The 23,020-nt window shown below is 44.4% G+C and overlaps 1 protein-coding gene across 1 annotated transcript in view; it reads left to right on the forward strand.

Annotated features, from left to right (window-relative positions):
* Nucleotides 1-229: 229 nt before the first annotated feature.
* BCAR3 (BCAR3 adaptor protein, NSP family member) overlaps nucleotides 230-23,020 on the forward strand; it is a 146,888-nt gene continuing 124,097 nt past the window's right edge. Inside the window, exon 1 of the mRNA XM_073571418.1 lies at nucleotides 230-521. The gene's annotated coding sequence lies outside the window, so the exon portion shown is untranslated. The remainder of the gene's footprint in view (nucleotides 522-23,020) is intronic.

Here is a 23,020-nt window from a genome sequence, read left to right on the forward strand (position 1 = left end):
CCATAGGAAATAAAGGTACTGTACAACGCAGCAGAATCCGCAGCGTGTGCACACACCCTTACAATTTGCTTTATTTTCCATGCCCTGGAGGCTTCTTGTCTTCTCCATTGAATGTAACCTCTGTACAAGTATCTGTACACATACAGAAATAAACAAAAGAAGTAACACCACCAGCTCCTACAGGTCAGCTGCTATACAATGGGCAGTAATGTGGATGTGTGTCCTGTGTGTAGTAGTGTGGGGCAGAGCTGGGTCACCACATGGAAATGGGAAGCCCCAGGCTGCTCATCACATCAGCAGCAGCAGGCAGGACTGGGGAGTGGCTGCCAAGTGCTGAGCCTGCCCTGAGCTGCTGCTGCTGCTGCTGCTGTGTAGTGTGAGCTGCCTGGGGATCTGGCTGCTGGATCAACAGTGGGGAATGTGAGAAGCCTGAAGACACTGACATTACTGAGGAAGGAGTTATACTGGACCTGGACTGTACACTATGCTGACTGGATAGCACTCTCATCATAGACACACAGGTGAGGCATTATCCAAACTGCTGCATGTTCCCTAGGACTGATCATGGGTTACTAGTAGCATGGGGCCAGTTACTAGTGACTCTTTCGAAAAGTGCACAACCATGCCATGAATGTAGGGCAATTAGTGCTGCGATTGACAGCAATACTGCATTCACACTTTGCAATTTCCAAGGCAGGTTTCACAAATCGTTGCAAAAACCTTGACAAAAACTGCTTGACACATCAGAAATGCTTCAGGTGTTTTTTTTTTCAATTTTTAAGCCAAGTATGGATATTATCTGGTTTTTCGATATGTAGCAATAAAGAAGAGTTTATGTCCGTGTAGCTGGAGTTCCTCTTATTGCTCTAAGGTGTGAACGCTTGCCTTAATGTTAGTCCCCTGTATGATAGTAATGTCTTGCGTTATCCATAAATGTAATGATTATACAACCAATAACGACAATCGGTGGTTCCGCCTATGGCGCATATACATTATCACCAATACAAATGAGTGGCTCATAAATTCTAGACCATTATGTGATTGCTAAGACTGCGAGTTCTGGAACCTCCAGGTATTTCTTTAGGCTACACTTAAAGCTTTGAAGTCATCCAGGGATTTGCACTCTAGTCCAGCCATAAAGATTGGAATTTGCAAACACTACATACAGATAATAACGTTATATTCCGGTTTACTGATCGCAGGAGTATTTCTGATAAGGGACTGGGTCACATAACCAGGTCATTCATCACTGTAACCTTTTATTGGAGACTCTCTGGGTTATCTTCTGTAGTTATTGATTCTCGCTGTATACTATGTATTCCTGCTTCGCAGATACACAATGTTATATGTGTAGAGGAGGCAGCAGGAGAGCAGATTGTAATCCTACAAACAATACTTGGCATTTGTAACAATCTTTTCATTACCGAGCAATTGTTTCCTGGTGGAAAATGTATCACCGCCTTTCATTAGTTGGTTATCTTTTTATCAGCACTTGCTTACTACTATTATATGTCTTACTGCAAGGTATTTTTGCACATTTTTCATTCTGTGCTTTGTTTGTGTTTTAGTTGGTATATAGTTTATACAATTAAAAAAAGAGAGATGTCCATCAAGTTCATGTAATTAGTAATTGGACGATATTAACACAATGATTGCAGAAGAGGAAAAATTGTTTGGGCTTTGCAACATTTCTGTTGGAATAGTGACAATTCTCTTGTATCTATCCCCAGGATAAGTCTCAGAATAATTAGTTGTAGCAAGTCCAATTTAATTTCCAGAAGTTCTGCCTTGTGGGGTCTGTCCGACTTCATTGCCTTTGACAGCTGTGATGTATTCTCCGCTACTGTGCACATTAGCAAATGAAACCTGGGTGGCGTTCCAAATGATAATGACCTGAATACTGAGATAATGTGGATCACAGCTCAGCACAGGCTGTGAATGTTTGCTAAGAAACCCCCCAAGGTTTTATGTGTTTACTAAAAACTTCTACATTGGGTCAAATGTCAGAGGCAAAGTTGGCAACCTGTGGCTTAGCATCTGTAAAAGTATATGTGACAGCATAGATAAAGTGGCAGTCCTCTATGCCTTATGTTGGCAAATGCAGGCATTAGGCCACGTTCATTATTTCACATCAGTATCTATAAGCCAAAACCAGGAGTGGGTGATAAATACAGAACTGGAGACGTGTTTCTATTATACTTCTTCTCTGATTGTTCCTCTCCTGATTTTGGCTTACAAATACTGATGTGTGAACATGGCCTTAGGCACCTCATTGTCCCATGTGTGGCCAGCCATGTGGCACTTCTGATTATCATAAGTTATTATTGAGGTTTTTCTGCCTCATTTTAACATTTTTGTTAACCCTTGTCACTAAATCTTTCCTCTTTTTAATCATCACTTTCCAAGAGCCTAACATTTACATTTTTTATTTTCGTTGACTTAGCCATATGAGAGCTTGTTTTTCTTTGTGGGGTAAGACGGAAGCAGAAACAGCAATCTAATATATAAAGCTCAAGTGTGTGTATGTACAGTATGTTTGTGTGTATGTCCGGGATTGGCATCCGCACCGTCGCACCTAGAGCCACAAAATTTGGCACAGTCACACGTCTGGAACCCGAGAGCGTCCTAGGCTATGTTGTGAGGCGAAATTTTAACCCCGCGCGTTCCAATTCACCAAACAATTTTGCCCCTATCTACATAATGGGGAAAAAGTGTGTGTGTATCAAGCCCCGCCCCTCATTATGATGTCATAATGGTTGTCATGGCGACGCTGATGTCATCATAGGTTGCAAGCCCCGCCGCTCATTATGATGTCATAATGGTTGTCATGGCGACGCTGATGTCATCATAGGTTGCAAGCCCCGCCGCTCATTATGATGTCATAATGGTTGACTATGGGATAGAGGACGTGTGATGGGTATATGAGCACGGGACTATGGGATGGAGAATATGTATAACGGGTATATGGGCATGGGACTATGGGATGGAGGATATGTATGATGGGTATATGGGCACGGGACTATGGGATGGCGGATATGTATGATGGGTATATGGGCACGGGACTATGAGATGAAGGATGTATGATGGGTATATGGGCACTCGACTATGGGATTGCGAATATATATGATGGGTATATGGGCATGGGAGTATGGGATGGAGGATGTATGATGGGTATATGGGCACTCGACTATGGGATGGCGAATATGTATGATGGGTATATGGGCATGGGAGTATGGGATGGAGGATGTGTGATGGGTATATGGGCACTGGACTATGGGATGGAGGATATGTATGACGGGTATATGGGCACGGGACTATGGGATGGCGGATATGTATGATGGGTATATGGGCACGGGATTATGGGATGGAGGATATGTATGATGGGTATATGGGCACGGGACTATGGGATGGAGGATATGTATGATGGGTATATGGGCACGGGACTATGGGATGGAGGCACTGGCGTAGCGTGGGGGGGGCGGGGGGGGGGGTCCGCCCCAGGCGGCATGTGTGTAGGGGAGGCGCGGCAGCAGCACTCTGTCGGTGTCTCTCTCAGCCTCTTCCTCTCTGTCCCTTATGCCGGTGAGTCTGGGCGGTAGTCCAGGCTGCTCGTGAGGCGATTCCTGCACCTGCCTCCCCAGAAGTTGCAGGCACAAGACATGTCATATGACACACATCACATGCTCAGTCAAGGGTCCTGTACTTATAGGTACACGCCTACCACGGTGCAGTATCACACCTGTAGCCAGAGGCAGCGGCGGTGTACAGAGACCATAGCGCCTCAGCCCCAGCACGGACCAGAGAAAGTATGTGACAAGCATAATCTTGTCACTATCACTAGCCGTGCTCAGTCAGAGACTCACGGTCCTGAGGTCAGCGGGTGGGCGGTCTCCAGAGTGGTGGGTGTGGTAGTAGAAGCCGGGTAACGTAGTGGTCACATGATCACAGAGGAAGGACAGCGACAGTGCGCCACTGAGTACTATCCTGACTGGTGACATGTGCGGCTGACGTGCGAGCTACACAGCGGTGACTGAGATCAGCCGGTGTGAGCGGGGGCACAGGTCAGTGAGCTCCACCTATTACACCAGCATTATATAGCTGCATGTGCCAGCGTCAGCGAATCTTCCTGCATGTGCCCTGGTCAGTCAGTGGTGTTATAGTCTGTACACGCAGCTTGTTTCTCGTCACACATGTGCCCTGGTCAGTCAGTGGTGTCATAGCTTCTACATGCAGCTTGTCGTCACACATGTGCCCTGGTCAGTCATGTTAGATAGAGAACTGCAAGAAGATGAAAGTCTGGAAATTTAGAAATAATAACAGCAGAGTTAGTAGCAGACTAAAAATTATATCTTTGAGTGTAGTGTGGGCTCATCGGATGTTTCTGGATTATCAACGACCAAAGGGGCGGCAAATTTTTCGACCGCCCCGGGCGCCACAAACAGTTGCTACGCCACTGGATGGAGGATATATATGATGGGTATATGGGCACTCGACTATGGAATGGAGGATATGTATGATGGGTATATGGGCACGGGACTATGGGATGGAGGATAATTATAATTTGCTATAACTAACCACAGTTAGTTACTATGCCCGGGCAGCGCCGGGCTCTTCAGCTAGTTCTGCTATATTTTTGCATTATAAAAAAAGACCTGGGGCCTGATTCGTCAAAGCTTTCACACCAGAATTCTTTTGGTGTCCTCAAGCCAGAATCTCATGTCTCCGATAAAATGGGCAAAGCTAGGGCAGGACCATTAAGTTGTGTCCTCCACTCAAGAAATTCATGACAAGCAGCAGCATTTGCTATGCCGCACATCTTAATCCGGCAGGGGCGAGGTGCACACAGTAGTCTACGTCGCTTGTCCGACACTCTCGATTCATGGAGAATCGTACGTCTCTTCATGAATTGGGAGCGTCTGACTCCGATATACACACTAATCAAGACCGGAATGAGTAACGCTGGTCTTGATGAATCAGGCCCAGTAACTTTTTTCTAGTCAGTGCTATTACTGTGATACCAAATATTCATGTTTTACTGAAATAAAAAAAAATCTTGGAAAAAAAAAAAATACATTTTCTTTCCATTTTAGTCAATGAGGTTCTATAAAGGCTAGCTTTAATTTTTCCAGTTTGAACTGTATTTTTATAGGTAATATTTTAGCTTACATAATTTTTGAAAGCATTTTTGGGGGAGGTGCCGTGACCAAAAAAGCAGTAATTCTGCCACCGTGCTGTATATGTATCTTTGTGAATGCAGTGATATCAAATATGTTTTTCTTTTGAGTTTTTTTGTGTGTAATTTTCAATAATATGCAAATTTTTTCAACTTTTTGTAAAAGTTTTTTAGTCCCACTAAGACGATCATTTGATCTCTTGCACAACACGCTGCCAAACTTCTATAACACTACATATTGTTCTGTCGGCCTACTTTTATTGAAGAGCTTAATAAGAGAGTTAGGGTATGTGCACACGTTGTGGATTTGGCCCTGCAGATCTGCAGCAGTTTTCCAGGGGATGTACAGTACTATGTTATCCTATGGAAAACAAAAGCCACTGTGCACATGCTGTGGAAACGCAGCAGTTTATTTTCCGCAGCATGTCAATTCTTTTTGTGGATTCCGCAGCGTTTTTACACCTATTCGCTTATAGGAATCCGCAAGTGTAAAAATGCAGGCGAAATCCACACTAGGGGTGTGTGCACACGCTGCGGATTTTGCTGCGGATCCACACCGTTTCTGGCCCTGCGGGTCCACAGCAGAATCTGCTGCGTTGTACAGTACCATTTTACTCTATGTAAAATGGAAACCGCTGTGCACATGTTGCAGAATTTTCCGCGCGGTTTTGCTGCGGTTTCAAATCCGCAGAAAGAAATGACATGTCGCTTCTTTTCTGCGGATTCCACTGCGGTTTACCATCTCCTCCATTGTAGAGGTGATAAACCGCAGGGCAAAACCTCAGCCTAATCCGCAGGTAAACCGCAGGTCATTTGACCTGAAATTTACCTGCAGATTTTACAAAATCCGCAGCACCTAAAAACTACGTGTGCACATACCCTAAATCTGCAGGTAAAACGCAGGCATTTTGACCTGTGGCTTTTGCCGATTCCGCGAAGAAAAATCCGCGGACGAATCCGCAATGTGTGCACATACCCTTAAAATGGCAGGTCTGTAGGACGTTTATTCGGCCCTTGACCACGATGACAACCCATTGGGGAATGGATGGGTGGGATGACAGAGGAAGTCCCTCTGATTGCTAAACGTATGTTCACACGGAGAGTTTTTTAATGTGGATTTTGAAGCAGATCTGCTTTCTAACCCACAACAAAGAGTATTCAAATTTAGTTTTTTATATGGATTTCTAGGCGGATCTGCTTCAAAATCAAGGTAAAAAAAACCTTGAACATACCCTAAAGGGTTATACTTCCAGAATCAGAGTTCTCTTTGATGCCGGTAGTTGCAGACTTATTAGAGTGATCTCAGATCCGGTAGGCTATATAATACCATCGGCGGCACTCGCCATGTTGGGAGTTGGCTCAGATCCTGAGCCCGCTCCATACACACCCCTCCGACATGTGACATGCCTGTATATTACATGTCGGGAAGGGTTTAAAAGGATGTGAGAATAATGATGAAACACAAACCTTTATACCTAGATTAAGAGTTGCTGGCGCTATATAAATAAAGATTATTATTATAACCTGTCCGAGGTTCTTGAAGTGACACAATCCTTCCATTACAGCTGGGGGTCCGAGGGCTGTGGGCTACCTTCTTTAGATCTCACAGGAGACATCTCCTCATGTGTGGCCAGTTTCGTAAAAATGACGTCCAAACTTTTATTGGTTCTATAAACCAAAGCCTCCTTATTCACCTCGTAATAATAAATCCCCAGAACTCTGAATATTTTATTGCTACGACCTGACCTTCCAAATGGTAAGGACTGATGAGCTTTCCAGAAAAAAATGGAACAGAAAATACTCACTGATCCATGTCAAAGACATACCGTAAGTGGGGCAGCCTGGTTATATATGTCTCCTGCAAAGTTATGTTCAGACCTCAGGGTTATTAGAGGCCAAGTTAGAATTATGACCTTCTTCTTCTTTGTAGCTTTCTAGTACATGTTGTTACAGTCAACATAAAATGACGGCATTCCTTCTGTTTTTTTAAAGGGGTGGTCAGAAACTAATATTGATTCTCATCCTAAATGTCTCTCTATTTATTTTAACATAATAATTTTCCTAATTTGGTTTAATTAAAAAGTCTATAAGCTTCCCTCTCTATTCTAACTGCTTTTTTTATTTATTTTTTTACCTATTTCCGTTTTGATGACGCTTTGTTTGATAATCCCCAGTGCGTGTTCGGATACTCAAATAAGACGTCATCGGGGCCAGAAGCTGTAGTCATTTCCGCGGTCTCTGTCCCCAACATAATTAACATCCGTTTCAGGGGCTGGATTAGTCCTTGATGTTCTGAAGTTGCGTCAGTTGACAATTATGACATACTCAGTATTATCTTGTCACTGTACGTTATCCTTTTTAATGCATAGTGACAGTGCACTCTCTTACCATCTTGTCACTTGTTATCAGAGCCGGTGAGAGAGCGCATTGTTACTATGCACTGAGGTGAATAGTGAATGGTGACAAGATCCTACTGAGCATCTGTTGGAATTGACAACAGATGCATGCTCAGTAGATGCAAATGCACTAAAAACTGAGAACATTCTATAATTAGTTTTAAGTCATGATCTTAATCAGTCCACGGAGGAGATGGTGAGTTCACAGAAGAAAGAGGAATCCAAATGCAGTCGGGATGTGATGTTCCCACTTGATGTTTAAAGTCCAAGAATGTCCCATATCACAGTGTATTAGAGCCAGAATGTAATGCACCTCTGATCAAGGCAAGAGGGTCTGGTACATCCTTGAAGCTTGAAGGGGCTGGATGATTAACGATAATGATGATAAACTGTGGAGGAGGACACATGGGGCCATTTCGCTATCATTGATGGGGCTGTGACATCAGTAGGCCTGTGGTTGTTAGTGACCTGGCTGTACAACCCAGCGGTGGGACCGAATTTCAAAGCCAATTCCACAGAGAAGGCACGGTCAGGTCACAGGCCAGCAGCCTTGAGATCTTAGGAATGCCCTCATGATGTAAGCATATGATAGTAGAGCTTGGGTTAGAGGTTTCGAGTGTAGGCCACAAATGACAATGGATAGCTAGTACCTCGCCAGGAGGTAATAAGATTGGGATGTACACTCCGTGTAGAGGGATCCATGATAGAAAGTTGTAAGAAGCAGTGCTCAAAAAGGTGAAAGTGTAGGAGCTCTGCAGAGGCAGTTTTGGTGCCCAAGGTTGACCATGTCCTCCTCATATACACAACTTGTTCTTTTCATTTACATTTGAAAAAAAAACTAGTTTAGCTTTACTTTTGTTTGCTTATTTTAAACTCAAGAATGAATAACACATTGGTAATGCACTTGTTCCGAAGAAAGTATTCCTAAGTACTGTAAGTGGAGTAATCGGGAGTGCCGAAATCCTTACATTCCTTGATGATCAGTGCTGTCCTGGATGATGCTGTTCAGCCCACACTTTGTGGCTTGGTTAGGGAGACTTTGTGCTTACATGTATGTTCTATGCAAACAGCTGTCACTCCCATAATGATGGCAGTCACTTTAATGAATATAGTCATTTTTATCAGATACCAAAAATTTCTAACACATAAGCGATTATAGGCCGAATCCCTACCTTTCCATGTAGGGGTAGGTTTGGAAATTCGATTCCCTGTGGCTGCTCTGGTGCCGGCACCCAGCACTGGATTCTTCTCATGTATTATATGGCCCTAAACCCAATGATTGCACACTTCAAATACTGCAAACTACAATGTACAGAAACATGTATTAGGAGATTTCAGCAGATTGGAATTTCACAAAGATGTTTATCCATGAGCGTGACTGTATGACATTGTTCTGCCGGGGCCTAATGGAGATTAGTTGGTCGATTGAAAGACCTGATCCAAAGAAATTATTAATCGCCCGAAGAATCCATTATCAGATACAAAAACTGGCAAATCTATGGAAAAATGGCCTCTTGTGTGGCCATTACTTACATCAGTACTGGCAATGGTCATATGAAGGACATTTGTATTGAGGATGACCATTGTGTGGAAATTACCATTAGGGCTCACTCACACAAGTGTATACATTGGACGAGTGCTAGCCAATGTTTTTTCAGATAGTACTCTGACAAATAATTTATAATGGTGCAGTGCTGATCAGCTTTTTCTTTTGTCATACCAATTCAGCATGAGAAAAAAATAGCAGCATGCTACAATTTGCATCACATTTCGGATGACACACACCCATTCAAGCCTACGTATGCGTGGAAATTATCAGACTGCACTTGGATGACATCTGAGTGCAGGGTGGAGAAGGTGGATAAATTTTGTTCTCCGTCTTCTCATCACCTGAAGTACGATTTTGTCATATGAGAGAATTGGATCACACTAAACTGACACTTGGATCAGAGATTGATGGGAGTGTCATTACCATAACTGATCTGATTCTCTTGGAGGAGAAAATCGTACTACATGTGATCAGAAGACTGAGTAATTTGCGGCCTTAGAGTAATTTACTTTTCGCAATATGCTTCATTGAACCCCCTGACGAAGGATGTTGCCCGAAACGCGCATCGAGGTGTGTGCCGTACATGCACAGCAAGCCAGCCTGCTAGGCAATACCACCTTACTCTATTATATGGACTCATCAATGATATTTTCTATTTGGGGCTAACGTCACGGATATCATGCTGCCTCTCCATCTGTGCAAATAACTGATTCACATGTGCACTTTTGTTTAGGATGTATCCCCTGACTTCCTACACTTATTTATTCCTGTGCTACTCTTATTTTGCTTAGACTCTAGCATGTGGTTTTTGGATACTCTGTTTTGTCCCCTACAATTGTCCATTTTTTGATGTTGCCATAATCTGCTACTTTTGTATATATCTTTTAATTGGCTCTCCCTCTTTTATCCATTTCCTCCTTTTTACTTAATTCCTTTTTTTAATTAATGTAATTTATTGCATAACTTGAAACAATCCTATTTCTTGCTGTTTATATGTTCAGGCACCCCTTGTTTGTTGTGCCTCCACTTCACCATGTATCAAGGTGTTTTAATACATAATATCTTGTTTCCTTTATCTTTTATTTATCTATATTTCCCCCTTTGACCTTTATTCGGTTTTTTTTCTCTGTTGGGTTCTTCATTAAATGTGTTGCACCTTCATGGGATCTGATGATATACAATGACACATTCAGGTGTGACATTGCAGCTAACAGAACATCAGAATGTGACCCAATTCAGAGCAGCGCCCTCCCCACCACCCTGGCTGCCCGTAATCCTTCCTCTATGCGGCTGCACTAATGAGCGTGTTGGCACCTCTTAACTTTTGCATTTCACTTCGAGCATAGAGGACGTTCTGTTAGCAGGAGTGGCTGCTCGTAGAGGGTTTTATCGCGCCCGTCTGTGCTCAAATGCCCTTTTGTGCTAGGATGCATTTGAAGTCTGTCCCTTTATAGGGCATTGCTCGGGCCTTTACAGGGTATTGCTCACGCCATCTGGCTTATTGTTGGTTTACCATCTCTCTGATAGGGGTTTGTAGTTTTTTGCAGTTGGGAGACAGTTGTAGGAGAAGCACATTCCAATCAGCCTCTTTAGTAAGAGCGGCCTAAACAAGTAGGCTGCATGGAAATGTCTGGGCAGCATTGTTCCCTCGGCATTGTTCTGCTGACATGAATGGGACATTGTGTCTTCAGTTTGGTCACACTGGTTCTTGCAGTATCAGTCCCAGAGAGACCATGTAGCAAAGCTGAATCTGTCAGTGCGGCAGAGCAGAGTTCACCATTCGGGAATTTTTATTTTTGTTTACAAATATTTGATTTGTGGATTCCGTCAGTTTATAGGTAGATCCGGCAGCGTTATCTTATATATCATCTTCTATGAGTTACTGCAAGTGACAAATTCAGCTTACACATTAGTTGCCACGACTATCTCTTCTTCAACAGCAGTTATCAGGGGTGATCGAGATCAGGCATGTCAGATTTCAACATGTCTGTTCCTTTGTTTCTGCATCACATGCTTGAAACAAATTTGTTTACCCACAAATTTCCGTGACTGCCTCATATGTATAAAGCACGGGTACATAAATATCCGAGTACATAAATATATGAAATAAATAAAAATAAATATCTGCCGTGAAGTTATTTCTGCCGCATTATCGTTCTCTCCAGATATTATGCCAATTACAAAGCTTTGTGCAGTGTTTTGCTCACAGCGAAGCTTGGATTGGGGCTGTGATTGGCGTGAACCGCAGTTATGCCGGCGGACCGTGTTTATGCGTGCAGCGTGCTGGTTCAGTCTAATGCTTACTGCTACAGTCATATCAGAATGTTGGAGGATTTGATTGATTACAGTTCAGCCTTTGGACATGATTAAGTGCACATATAGTCTGTAAAACTGTAACACCATGGGACTTGTTCGCAGTTAGAGGCGTTTTCTAATTTCGGAATGCCCTCTCCCCTGGCACAGTTTATTAAAAAAAAAAAATCTGCATTCTACTCACTTTTCCTGGTTTTAGCTTCCACTTCTTCCTGGTGTCTCCTATTGTCTGCAGCACTGACATCTCATTGACAGCGCTGCAGTCAATCAGTGAGCTCCGCGGTTTGTGCCGTCAACTCGGACAGAGTTGGTGAGCTCTGACATGAAGTCAGCGCTGCAAACAATAACAGATAGTGGAAGCAACAGTGTAGACTCATGACTGGACCTGGGGAGGGTGAGTAAGAAAAATTTTGGTTATTTGTTTTAAAACAGGCTGCAGCCAAGATACAAGGGTTTTGTGAATGCATAAAATCCCTTTAAACGACATTAGGTCTCGCTTTGCTTCATTCTGTTTTGTCATTGATAGTTGTACAAATACGTCGGCAGTCGTTCTTCCCGGGGCTCTCATTCGGTATTATGACGCCAGCACTAATAGGGCACTAGCGTCATATGTCACAACACCGTACGCGTTCCCCGGGGAGAGCGACTGCCAGCGCCAGAAAGGGAGGGCAGTATAAGCTTTATTTTATGGGGGCCAAACATTTTGATCAAGAAGGAATTGTCCAAGTAGTGGAGAACCCTTTAAAGTATTAAGTGCCTCCCAGCTATTGGCTGGGAACACACTAGGAGCGTGCCCTTTCCCTTTAAAATACAGGAAATGCGCGTGCCCTAAACACTCTGCCAGGGAATCTGTGTGGAGCGAGCAGACCCTGGGACACGGATGGAGAAGCAGGAGACATAGCAGGGCAGCCTGGGCAGTGAGTAACTCGGCATCCCTGCCAGGTGGAAGGTGCAGAGGCTTGCATGGCATGCTAGTGTTATAACTTCTAACTTTGAGATTGTTGATCTTTTTCAACAATTTTATTTCCCAATTCCTCAGACAGTTCTCTTCACAATACAAAGACTGAGTAAACATCTCCCCTTTTTATCTGTTTTCAGGTGTGATATTCATATTGCCCTCACCTGTTACTTGCCTCGGGTGAGTTTGAACGAGCATCACATGCTTGAAACAAAGTTGTTTAAACACAATTTTGGAAAGGTGACAGCAATTTTGTCCTGCCCATTTTGGGGGTTTTGAGTGACATTATGTCCAGTTTGCCCATTTTTCCAGTTTTTTTTTTTTTTGTTATAATTATTATTTTTGTGTTGTTCCAATGCACACAAAGGAAATAAACGTGTATTACAAAACATATGTAATTGCAATAATTTTCTGGGAGAAATACTTCATTTTCTGGAACAATTTCATTGGGTGCCAACACTTTCAGCCATGACTCTGTATGCATACAGGAAAAGATGTAGTTTCATGGGAAAATGTCCTCTAAGAAAACAAAATGAGATTCACCTGTAGAACCTCATAACTATCTCCAAGGACACTTGGAATGTTGGCTGAAATGCTTTACAAAGCACCATAGCAAAAGGTCACTACACAACTAGTCAGAGGTCAAACTCATTTTCTGTAAGGCTGCCAGGTTAACATGTATATGTTAAAGGAGGTGCAGAATGGGTTCATCCTCTGTCATTATCAGTTTAGGAGTAGATAGATGGTGCAACTGATGTGATTGGAATGTAAGATGTCCTAAAGAGGTGAGGAAGGCTCATGTAGAAAAAGGCTAGTGTATAAAATGGGGGATGCTACCCAACAGTGGTGCTGCTTAAGTAAGAAAGACTAAACTTTCAGCTGCTACAGGAGACAGCCTAATCTTCAAGGACTCGCTATCTTATTTTGTTGTCCTAAAGGGCATGTCACACTAAGAGATATCGCTAGCAATATCGCTATAACTTGTGACGTTATAGCGATATTGCTAGCGATATCGCTGTGTCTGATACCAGCGACCCGCTCCCCCGCTGGTTATCGCTGATCGCGCGAGAACGTTCAGGACTGTTTCTCGTCGTCAGCTTCCTGCTGTGAGGACGAGCGACGCGTGGAGCCGGGCGGGAAGACGTCAGGATCGCCGCGTCTGACAGGTAAGTAGCGACCCCTGTCCCCAGCGATGTCGCTAGTGAGATCTGCCTGTGTGGCAGCTCACTAGCGACCACTTAGCGATGTACCAGCGATCCTGACCGCGTCATATCGCTGGTCGGGATCGCTGGTACATCGCTAAGTGTGACAGTACCTTAAGACAGTCGGTGAACGTCCTTGTGATGGAACAAAGACTAATATGTGGATCTAAAAGCCCTTATACACATTAAGGTGCCCATACAGCTCGTTCGGCCAACATCTGTATATGCCGAACATGGCTGAGCGTTCATGTGTTCTCCATGGGGAGAGAAGAACAAGCTTCTATCTGATGCTTCTGGCAGTGGCTTAAGAACAAATTTGATCAAGCTACTCTTTTCCCCAAAACATTATTTGATGGAAATAGTCAAGAGTGTCCCTTACAAAATAAAAAATACTCAGACGGTATCTTCTAAATCACCGGGATCGACAAACTCTTCTACAATGCGTAGAGAGATGTTCTTTGAGCCCACCACTTTCAGTGAGACCAGCCAATTACTTTATGTAAGATGTGTCTGTCACGGGGTTACAGCGACAGAGGAGAGCCAAAAGACTGCTGCATCTGATTGCTCCTACTCTTGCGCTGAAAAGAAGCACTTCTCCTTCTTTTTAAACTAACTTTATTTATGGCAGTACAAGGGTTAAGCGGCCATTTTGGGAGATCTGGGAGTCAGGGTCTCATCTGAGCATTGTTAGTCACTCCTATCCCAAAATATAATCTGGGTCCTGACTGACACATCGTTAGAGCTAGCTTATGCTGTATGGCTGGGAGAATAGTTAGTTGGTTGGTGGTTATATGAAAAGGTGTTTATCAATGACTGTTGCTTGAGTTAGTGTGATAATTCCCTTTCCTTCTCCTACTTTCGTCCCCCTCCATCCTCCACTCCCCAGTGCATTACTCTGTTATATGTGAGTGAATATTTGTATGCCTGGCATTTTTCTGTTCCCATGTTCATGTTGCCTTGTTCGTCTGGTTGGTGTACTGCAGTGCTCAACTGCTTCCCTTGTCCTTGGGTGAGGGAAGGGACAGACGGAGGGTGGATTCAGGAGATAAGGCAAGGTATGTGGCCCCGGCATCTTCACTTTCAGAAGTAACCCGAGAACAGGGCGACCTAGGGCACCCCCTATTGTTAGGGACTCGGAAGAAGCCCCTGGTCCTGGGTCACCTAATATCTGCGTCATGACAGTCACCTTCTACCAACACATGATGTTCATGGGGAGAGAAGACAGGAATATGTTAATTTTTCAATGCCAGATACTTTTGCTTTCAGAGAATCCTTCACACAGTCTTAATGGGCAACATTTTTAATTTAGAGCTCGTTAATAGCTCTAGAGTCTGTCCCTTTCACTTGGACTTTAGCTTTATCCAAAGAACTTGTGACTGTGATGTAAATCCATTGATACCAATTTCCAGTATCCCAATGATTCCATATTGAGGAGACTAATGGATGCTGCCATTTTGAGTTGCAGGTGGCAGCTGTGAGACCTTCTCAGTTGGTCCCCTATAAGCTCGGGTAAACGGTTAGCACTAATACCAAGTCTCCTCCTCACCAGGGCTGGTGGTGCGATGTTGTGCTAGGGGCACGTGTTTAATCTCTCTGCACAGACAGTAATGGAACCAGCATTTGCTCTTCCTGTCTTTAAGGGGATGAGAAGATCTGAAAGGTTTCAGTTTTAGGCTTTTAGGTGTAACTAAACAAACACTATAGACAGGGTCGCCTTTAGTCTGCAGGATACAGTGATCAGATAGGATGATTATCAAGGAAGGAAAAGGAATTTGCAAAGCTTCTGGAAATCAGAAGCTTGATACAGATAGTTCTTTAAAGATAAAGCAGAGACCTTAAGCCCCCACATATGTTCTTCTGCCCGTTGTTTTCTCAGTAGAATTACTCATCTGTATGTGAGCTTATTCTATTCTCTGAACTTCCCTCACTCAATGATACATGTCAACACTTGTCATACCCCCAAGAAATGGACCAAACTGCAAGATTCTTTTCAGAGGTTGTCTTCTACATTTACACATGTGAAAAAAATACTAAAGCATTTTTTTATATCCAAACCATGTGAACAAAAGTAAGCACTGAATTCAGCTTGTTCATTCCGTCACATTGTTCCCGGTGTATAACATTTGTCCCCCCACCGCCATGCTGTCTGCCATTAACATGTGACTGAATGGTTGGTGGTGCAGAGCTCACTGATCCCAGCGCGGTCTTGTAGTAGGAGCCAACGGTGTAACAAGTCTGTTCACAATGTTACTTCTCTCCTAAATATTCCATCTGTGAATGGTTTCATTGAAACAGTGGAAGCGATTAGGAACTGCAGCAACTCAGCCATAAAATGGAGACCACATAATGCTGCAAACCTAACATCACCAAGCACAATGCCAATTGTCCGATGCAGGGCTTGCAGCCGCCACTGGATTCAGGAGCAGTGGAAACTAGTGATGAGCGAGTATGCTCGTTGCTCGGGTTTTCCCGAGCATGCTTGTGTGGTCTCTGAGTATTTGGAAGTGCTCGGAGATTTAGTTTATGTTGCCGCAGCTGCATGATTTGTAGCTACTTGACAGCCTGAATACATGTGGGAATTCCCTAACAAACAGGCAAAATCCCCACATGTATTCAGGCTGTCAAGTAGCCGCAAATCTCGGAGCTGCGGCAACAGAAACTAAATCTCCGAGCACTTCCAAATACTCGGAGATCACCCGAGCAACGAGCATACTCGCTCATCACTAGTGGAAACGTGTTCTGTGAAGTGGAAAATCACACTTCTCTATCTGGCATCTGATGGACCAGTCTGAGTTTGGTGAATGCCAGGAGAACATTGCCTATCTGACTGCATTGTGCCATCTGTTAAGTTTGATGTACACTACCGTTCAAAAGTTTAGGGTCAAATTTCCTTATTTTTGAAAGAAAAGCAGTTTTTTTTCCAATGAAGCTAACATTAAATGATTCAGAAATACACTCTATACTTTGTTAATGTAGTAAATAACTATTCTAGCTGCAAATGTCTGGCTTGTAATGCAATATCTTCATAGGTGTATAGAGCCCCATTTCCAACAACCATCACTCCTGTGTTCTTATGGTACTTTGTGTTTGCTAACTGTGTAAGAAGGCTAATAGATGGTTAGAATACTCTTGAAAACCCTTGTGCAAGTATGTTAGCACAGCTGAAAACAGTTTGGCTGATTAGAGAAGCTATAAACCTGACCTTCCTTAGAGCTAGTTGAGAATCTGGAGCATTACATTTGTTGGTTCCATTAAACTCTAAAAATAGCCAGAAAGAACTTTCATGTGAAACTCGACAGTCTATTCTTGTTCTTAGAAATGAAAGCTATTCCATGCGAGAAATTGCCAAGAAACTGAAGATTTCCTACAACGGTGTGTACTACTCCCTTCAGAGGAGAGCACAAACGGGCTCTAATCAGAGAAGAAAGAGAAGTGGGAGGCCCCACTGCACAACTGAGTAACAAGACAAGTACATTACTACACGCAAAACGCCAGTGTCAAGGTCTACTGTGAAGAGGCGACTCCGGATGCTGGCCTTCAGGGCAGAGTGGCAAAGAAAAAGCCATATCTGAGACTGGCTAATAAAAGGAAAAGATTAATATAGGCAAAAGAACACAGACATTGGACAGAGGAAGATTTGTAAAAAGTGTTATGGACAGACAAATCCAAGTTTGAGGTGTTTGGATCACATAGAAGAACATTTGTGAGATGCAGAACAACTGAAAAGATGCTGGAAGAGTGCCTGACGCCATCTGTCAAGCATGGTGGAGGTAATGTGATGGTCTGGGGTTTCTTTGGTGCTGGTAAAGTGGGAGATTTGTGCAAGGTAAAAGGGATTTTGAATAAGGAAGGCTATCACCCCATTTTGCAGTGCCATGCCATACCCTGTGGACAGTGCTTGATTGGAGCCAATTTCATCCTACAACAGGACAATGACCCAAAGCCCACCTCCAAATTATGCAAGCACTATTTAGGAGAGAAGCAGGCAGCTGGTATTCTATCTGTAATGGAGTGGCCAGTGCAGTCACCAGATCTCAACCCCATTGAGCTGTTGTGGGAGCAGCTTGACCGTATGGTACGCAAAAAGTGCCCATCAAGCCAAACCAACTTGTGTGAGGGGCTTCTGGAAGCATGGGGTGACATTTATCCGGATTACCTCAGCAAATTAACTGCTAGAATGCCAAAGGTCTGCAATGCTGTAATTGCTGCAAAGGGAGCATTCTGTGACAAAAGCAAAGCTGTGAAGGAGAAAATTATTATTTCAAATAAAAATCTTTTTTTCGACCCTTGTCAATGTCTGGGCTAGATTTTGAATTCATTTGGCAACTCATTTGATTAATAAAAGTATGAGTTTTCATGGAAAACACAATTGTCTGGGTGACCCCAAAATTTTGAACGGTAGTGTATACTTCACCATACTATGGGGCCCCATACACATTATCTAGCTCTTGACTGATTGTTTGGTCAAAAACTAAATAAAGTCCAAAGGACTAAGGAACAAAATTAAATAGTGCGAACATATATTTCCATAAAAACAATTTTATTATTTAATATTAAAATATCACCAACCCAGTGTATACCATAACACAAGTCAGCATAAAGAATAACCTGTCTGATTCCCTACACTACTGTATACTGCTGTCCCTTCCTAAAAGTGGAGGTTGGCATCCTCGAAGATGACAATTTTTTGGCACCACCACTCCGCGGCGGCTGTCCCAGACTAGCCCTAGTTGTCCCTGATAATCTATAGGTGGGAAAACAATAATTGATAGTATAGAAATGAATGGATAGAACTTAATTAACAAGAATCAATTGCTGACAGGTTATACTATTATTAGCTCTATTGTACACAAATCTAGGTCATCAGAAAGCCCCAATCAGAAAAATATATCTCAGGTGCAAAAAAAATGGCACCAATACAACAGAGACTATGAAAAAGCTGTATCACAGCACTAGAGATGATATGCCCATAATTAGTGTTGAGCGATACCGTTCGATACCCAAAAATATCGTATCGGATGGTATCGCCCGATACGAAAAAAATATCGGGTATCTCCGATTCCGATACCGGAAGTCCCATTCAAGTCAATGGGACTTCCGGTATCGGAATTAAAAAAAGCCCTTTATTTCCTTGTTGGCTAATTCTACATAATTGAAAACAAATAAGAATCATGTAGAATGTATTGTGGGAGGTGGAGGAGACATTAAAAGCATAGTGGTTTATTCAAATCACATGGCATAGCATTAATTCCAATTTTTTTTTTCAGTACGTTCGGAGTTAAAAAGATATTGACTATGTTAACCTTTTTTATATTTTGTCAGATATGTATGTTTCACAACTTCCATGCTCTTCACGTTCTTTTGTACTTCTCCCACACTTTCTCCGTCATGATCCGCAGCAGTAGCATTTTTTTCATCAACTTTTTCTTCACCTTATTCATCTTCTTCTTCTTCTTCATCTTCTTCCCATTAATTTTTTTTTCCATTCTTCATATTCTTCTTATTCAGCTATTATCAATTTTAATATGCTATTTCTTCATCTTCTTCCTATTCTTCTTTGTCTTCATTTTCTTATGGTGACAGGCATTCCTGTAGTACTTATCTATAAAAGTTATAAGCTTACACCTTACGTTCTGCCTGTCACTAAAGATTTACAACAGGATTTGTCCGAGTTCAGTTTGGCCTGCAGCAGCAGGCATTTTCCAGGGGCACCACGAGGAGGAACGGACTCACCCCCCATTTACTGCTTAGTCTTCTTCTGCTTATAATTTTGATTTCTTCTATGCTGATTTTTAGTCTTATGCTTAATGTTCTTCTGCTTTTGCTTCTTCTGCTTCTTGTTCTTCTGTCTTTTGTTCTGTATCTTGGTGGTTGTCTTCATGTTCTTTGTCCTCTTGGTCTTATTATTTAGGGTCATATTTCTGGTCTTCTTTGGTGTGGTCTTCAGGGTCGTCGTCATCAGGGTCGGCGTCATGGAGATCAATAAGGATTACGAAAGACAATTTCAAAAAGCTTGATCTTGGAAATGTAGCAGAAGGTACAAGAAGGCTGAGAAACTGGCGAGAACCAGCAGACAGTGCTGGCACCCGGATGGGTAGCAGAAGGAACAAGAGCCAATGGCACTACCGAGGACCAACTGACGGTGCTGGACCACGGTTACTAAGCAGAAGGTACCTGTGCTAAAAAGCACTACCAAGGACCAGCTGACGGTGCTGGACCTCGGATACCGAGATGGAGGCACCTAGGCCAAAGGCTGTGGCGAGAACCAGCAGACAGTGCTGGCACCCGGATGGGTAGCAGAAGGAACAAGAGCCAATGGTACTTCTGAGGACCAACTGACGGTGCTGGACCACGGTTACTAAGCAGAAGGTACCTGTGCTAAAAAGCACTACCAAGGATCAGCTGACGGTGCTGGACCTCGGATACTGAGATGGAGGCACCTAGGCCAAAGGCTGTGGCAAGAACCAGCAGACAGTGCTGGCACCCGGATGGGTAGCAGAAGGAACAAGAGCCAATGGCACTACCGAGGACCAACTGACGGTGCTGGACCACGGTTACTAAGCAGAAGGTACCTGTGCTAAAAAGCACTACCAAGGACCAGCTGACGGTGCTGGACTTCGGATACCGAGATGGAGGCACCTAGGCCAAAGGCTCTGGCGAGAACCAGCAGACAGTGCTGGAACCCGGGTGGGTAGCAGAAGGTACCCATTCAAAGCAAAGTAGCCAGGCCGCAAGCCGGCCGCAGTTACCGAAACCCACAGTCCTACAGGGGGTCCATGTCCCATTGGCACTACGGATCCAGCCTTCAGTGCCAGTTCCCGCAGCCCACATAGGAGTCACCTAAACTGCAGGCACCGTAGAGTCGGCTAACCCGGCCGCAAGACGACAGGACAACGGATTGGTGGCATAGTGACCTTGACACTACCCGGAAACAGCAGGCGTGCTGGAACCCGTGCCAAAGACACTGCCGAGCACCAACTGGCGTTGTTGGAGCCCAGGGATAGTCATTTTGTAGGCTGAGGCCTACTTGGAGGCAGTTTAAGATAAGACGTTGTTTGAATTTGGAGGCAGCAGCAGTTTGCCCTCCACACAGCAGGGGATCAGCTGACATTACTGACCCCCACTTTCACATGAACGAGTGTGTTTTTCTGTGTGGACAGCACTTCCGAGCACCAACTAGCGTTGTTGGAGCCCAGGGAGAACCAGGGTGCAGGCCGAGGCCTACTTGGTGGCAGTTTTAGATTGTTTGTAGGCTACAACAGACTGTGAAACGTGCTCCAATTAGGCATCTGTCTCCACTCTGTTTCCAGGATTTCACGTGACCACCAACACCGCCAGTTTATGCGTACAGTAGCCGTCTGCCCAATCCACACGTGTTCCTGTGTTACTGGTGTTCTGTAATGTCAGCAGATCCCCTGATGTTTGTCTGCCACTGTCTCCTGCTCTGTCCACATTCCCACCACTTGCAGTGGGAAGGTGGACAGCGCAGGAGACAGTGCCGGACACACATTGGGGGATCAGCTCACGTTACAGAACACCAGGAATACAGGAACAAGTGTGGAATGCGTGGACGGCAACTGTGAGCAGGAACTGGCGGTGTTGGAGGTCAGGGGAAATACTAGAGACAGAGTGGAGACAGAGGCCAAATCAGAGAATGTTTAAATCTGAAGTAGTTACAATTTGGAGGCAGCAGCAGTTTGCCCTCCACACAGCAGGGGATCAGCTGACGTTACCGAACCCCACTTTCACATGAACGAGTGTGTTTTTCTGTGTGGACAGCACTTCCGAGCACCAACTGGCGGTGTCGGAGCCCAGGGAAAATCAGGTAGTAGGCCGAGGCCTACTTGGTGTAAATCTGAGTTTGTTTGACTGTGGAGGGAGCAGGACACTTTGCCATACACACAGCAGGGGATCAGCTGACGTTACCGAACCCCACTTACACATGAGCGAGTGTTTTGTCTGTGCGGACAGCACTTCTGAGCACCAACTGGCGGTGTCGGAGCCCAGGGAAAATCAGGTAGTAGGCCGAGGCCTACTTGGTGGCAGTTTGCGATTGTTTCTAGACTACTACTAACTGTCAACGTACTCCAATTAGGCCTCTGTCTTCACTCTGTTTCGAGTATTTCCTCTGGCTTCCAACCACGCCAGTTGCTGCTCTGAAATGCCGTCTGCACAACCCACACTTGTTCCTGTGTTACTGGGGTTCTGTAACAGCAGCTTCTCCTAGAGGTGAGTCAGGCAATGTCTCCTGCTCTGTCCGCATTTCCACTACAAGTAGTGGGAATGTAGACAAAGCAGGAGACATTGCCGTGCTCAACTCTGGAGATGAGCAGATGTTACAGGACCCAGGTACCACAGGAACAAGTGTGGATTGTGCAGACGGCACTTGAGAGCAGAAACAGGCGGTGTTGTAGGCCGGAGGAAATACTCAAAACAGAGTGGAGACAGAGGGCAAATCAGAGAACATATTAAATCAGAGGTAGTCAGAAGTTGTAGGCAGCAGGAGAGTTTGCCGTACACACAGCAGGGGATCAGCTGACGTTACCGAACCCCACTTACACATGAGCGAGTGTTTTGTCTGTGCGGACAGCACTTCTGAGCACCAACTGGCGGTGTCGGAGCCCAGGGAAAATCAGGTAGTAGGCCGAGGCCTACTTGGAGCCAGGTGTAAATCTGAGGTTGTTTGACTGTGGAGGGAGCAGGACACTTTGCCATACACACAGCAGGGGATCAGCTGACGTTACCGAACCCCACTTACACATGAGCGAGCGTTTTGTCTGTGTGGACAGCACTTCTGAGCAACAACGGACGTTGCTGTAGCCCAGGAAATAAAGTTCAGGTCATAGAAACATGAACACAACAGGAGACCTGGATCCTGTTGCCAGCCAATTATTTATTCTGGAAGAGGACTGGCAAATTCACGTGAGATCCAGGCCTTGTTCATTTTCACAAAAGTAAGCCGGTCAACATTATCGGCGGATAGTCGCGTGCGACGGTCTGTTACCACACCACCTGCAGCACTAAAGACACGTTCCGATAATACACTGGCAGCAGGGCAAGCCAGCACCTCCAATGCATACTGGCTAAGCTCTGGCCATGTATCCAGCTTAGAGACCCAATACTTGAACGGGGAAGAGCCGTCTGGGAGAACACTAACAGGGCACGACAAGTAGTCTGTCACCATCTGACGGAAACGCTGCCTCCTGCTGACTGGAGCCGTCTGTGATGGTGTAGCCGTTTGCGGCGGTCCCACAAAACTTTTCCACATTTGGGCCATACTGGCCTTGCCTTGTCCTGCGGCACTGCCTCTGCTACCTCTTTGTGCAGAGCTTCCTCCACTGCCTCTTCCCACATGGCTGCTTTGAAAAGCACTACCAGCAACACTTGTGGGGGGAATGGAGAACATGATGGCCTGCACAAGTGTTTCTT

The sequence above is a fragment of the Dendrobates tinctorius genome, unplaced genomic scaffold (genome assembly GCF_039654945.1).
Source record: "Dendrobates tinctorius isolate UK_male_01 unplaced genomic scaffold, ASM3965494v1 ptg000029l, whole genome shotgun sequence".
In the NCBI taxonomy this organism is placed as follows: Eukaryota; Metazoa; Chordata; class Amphibia; order Anura; family Dendrobatidae; genus Dendrobates; species Dendrobates tinctorius.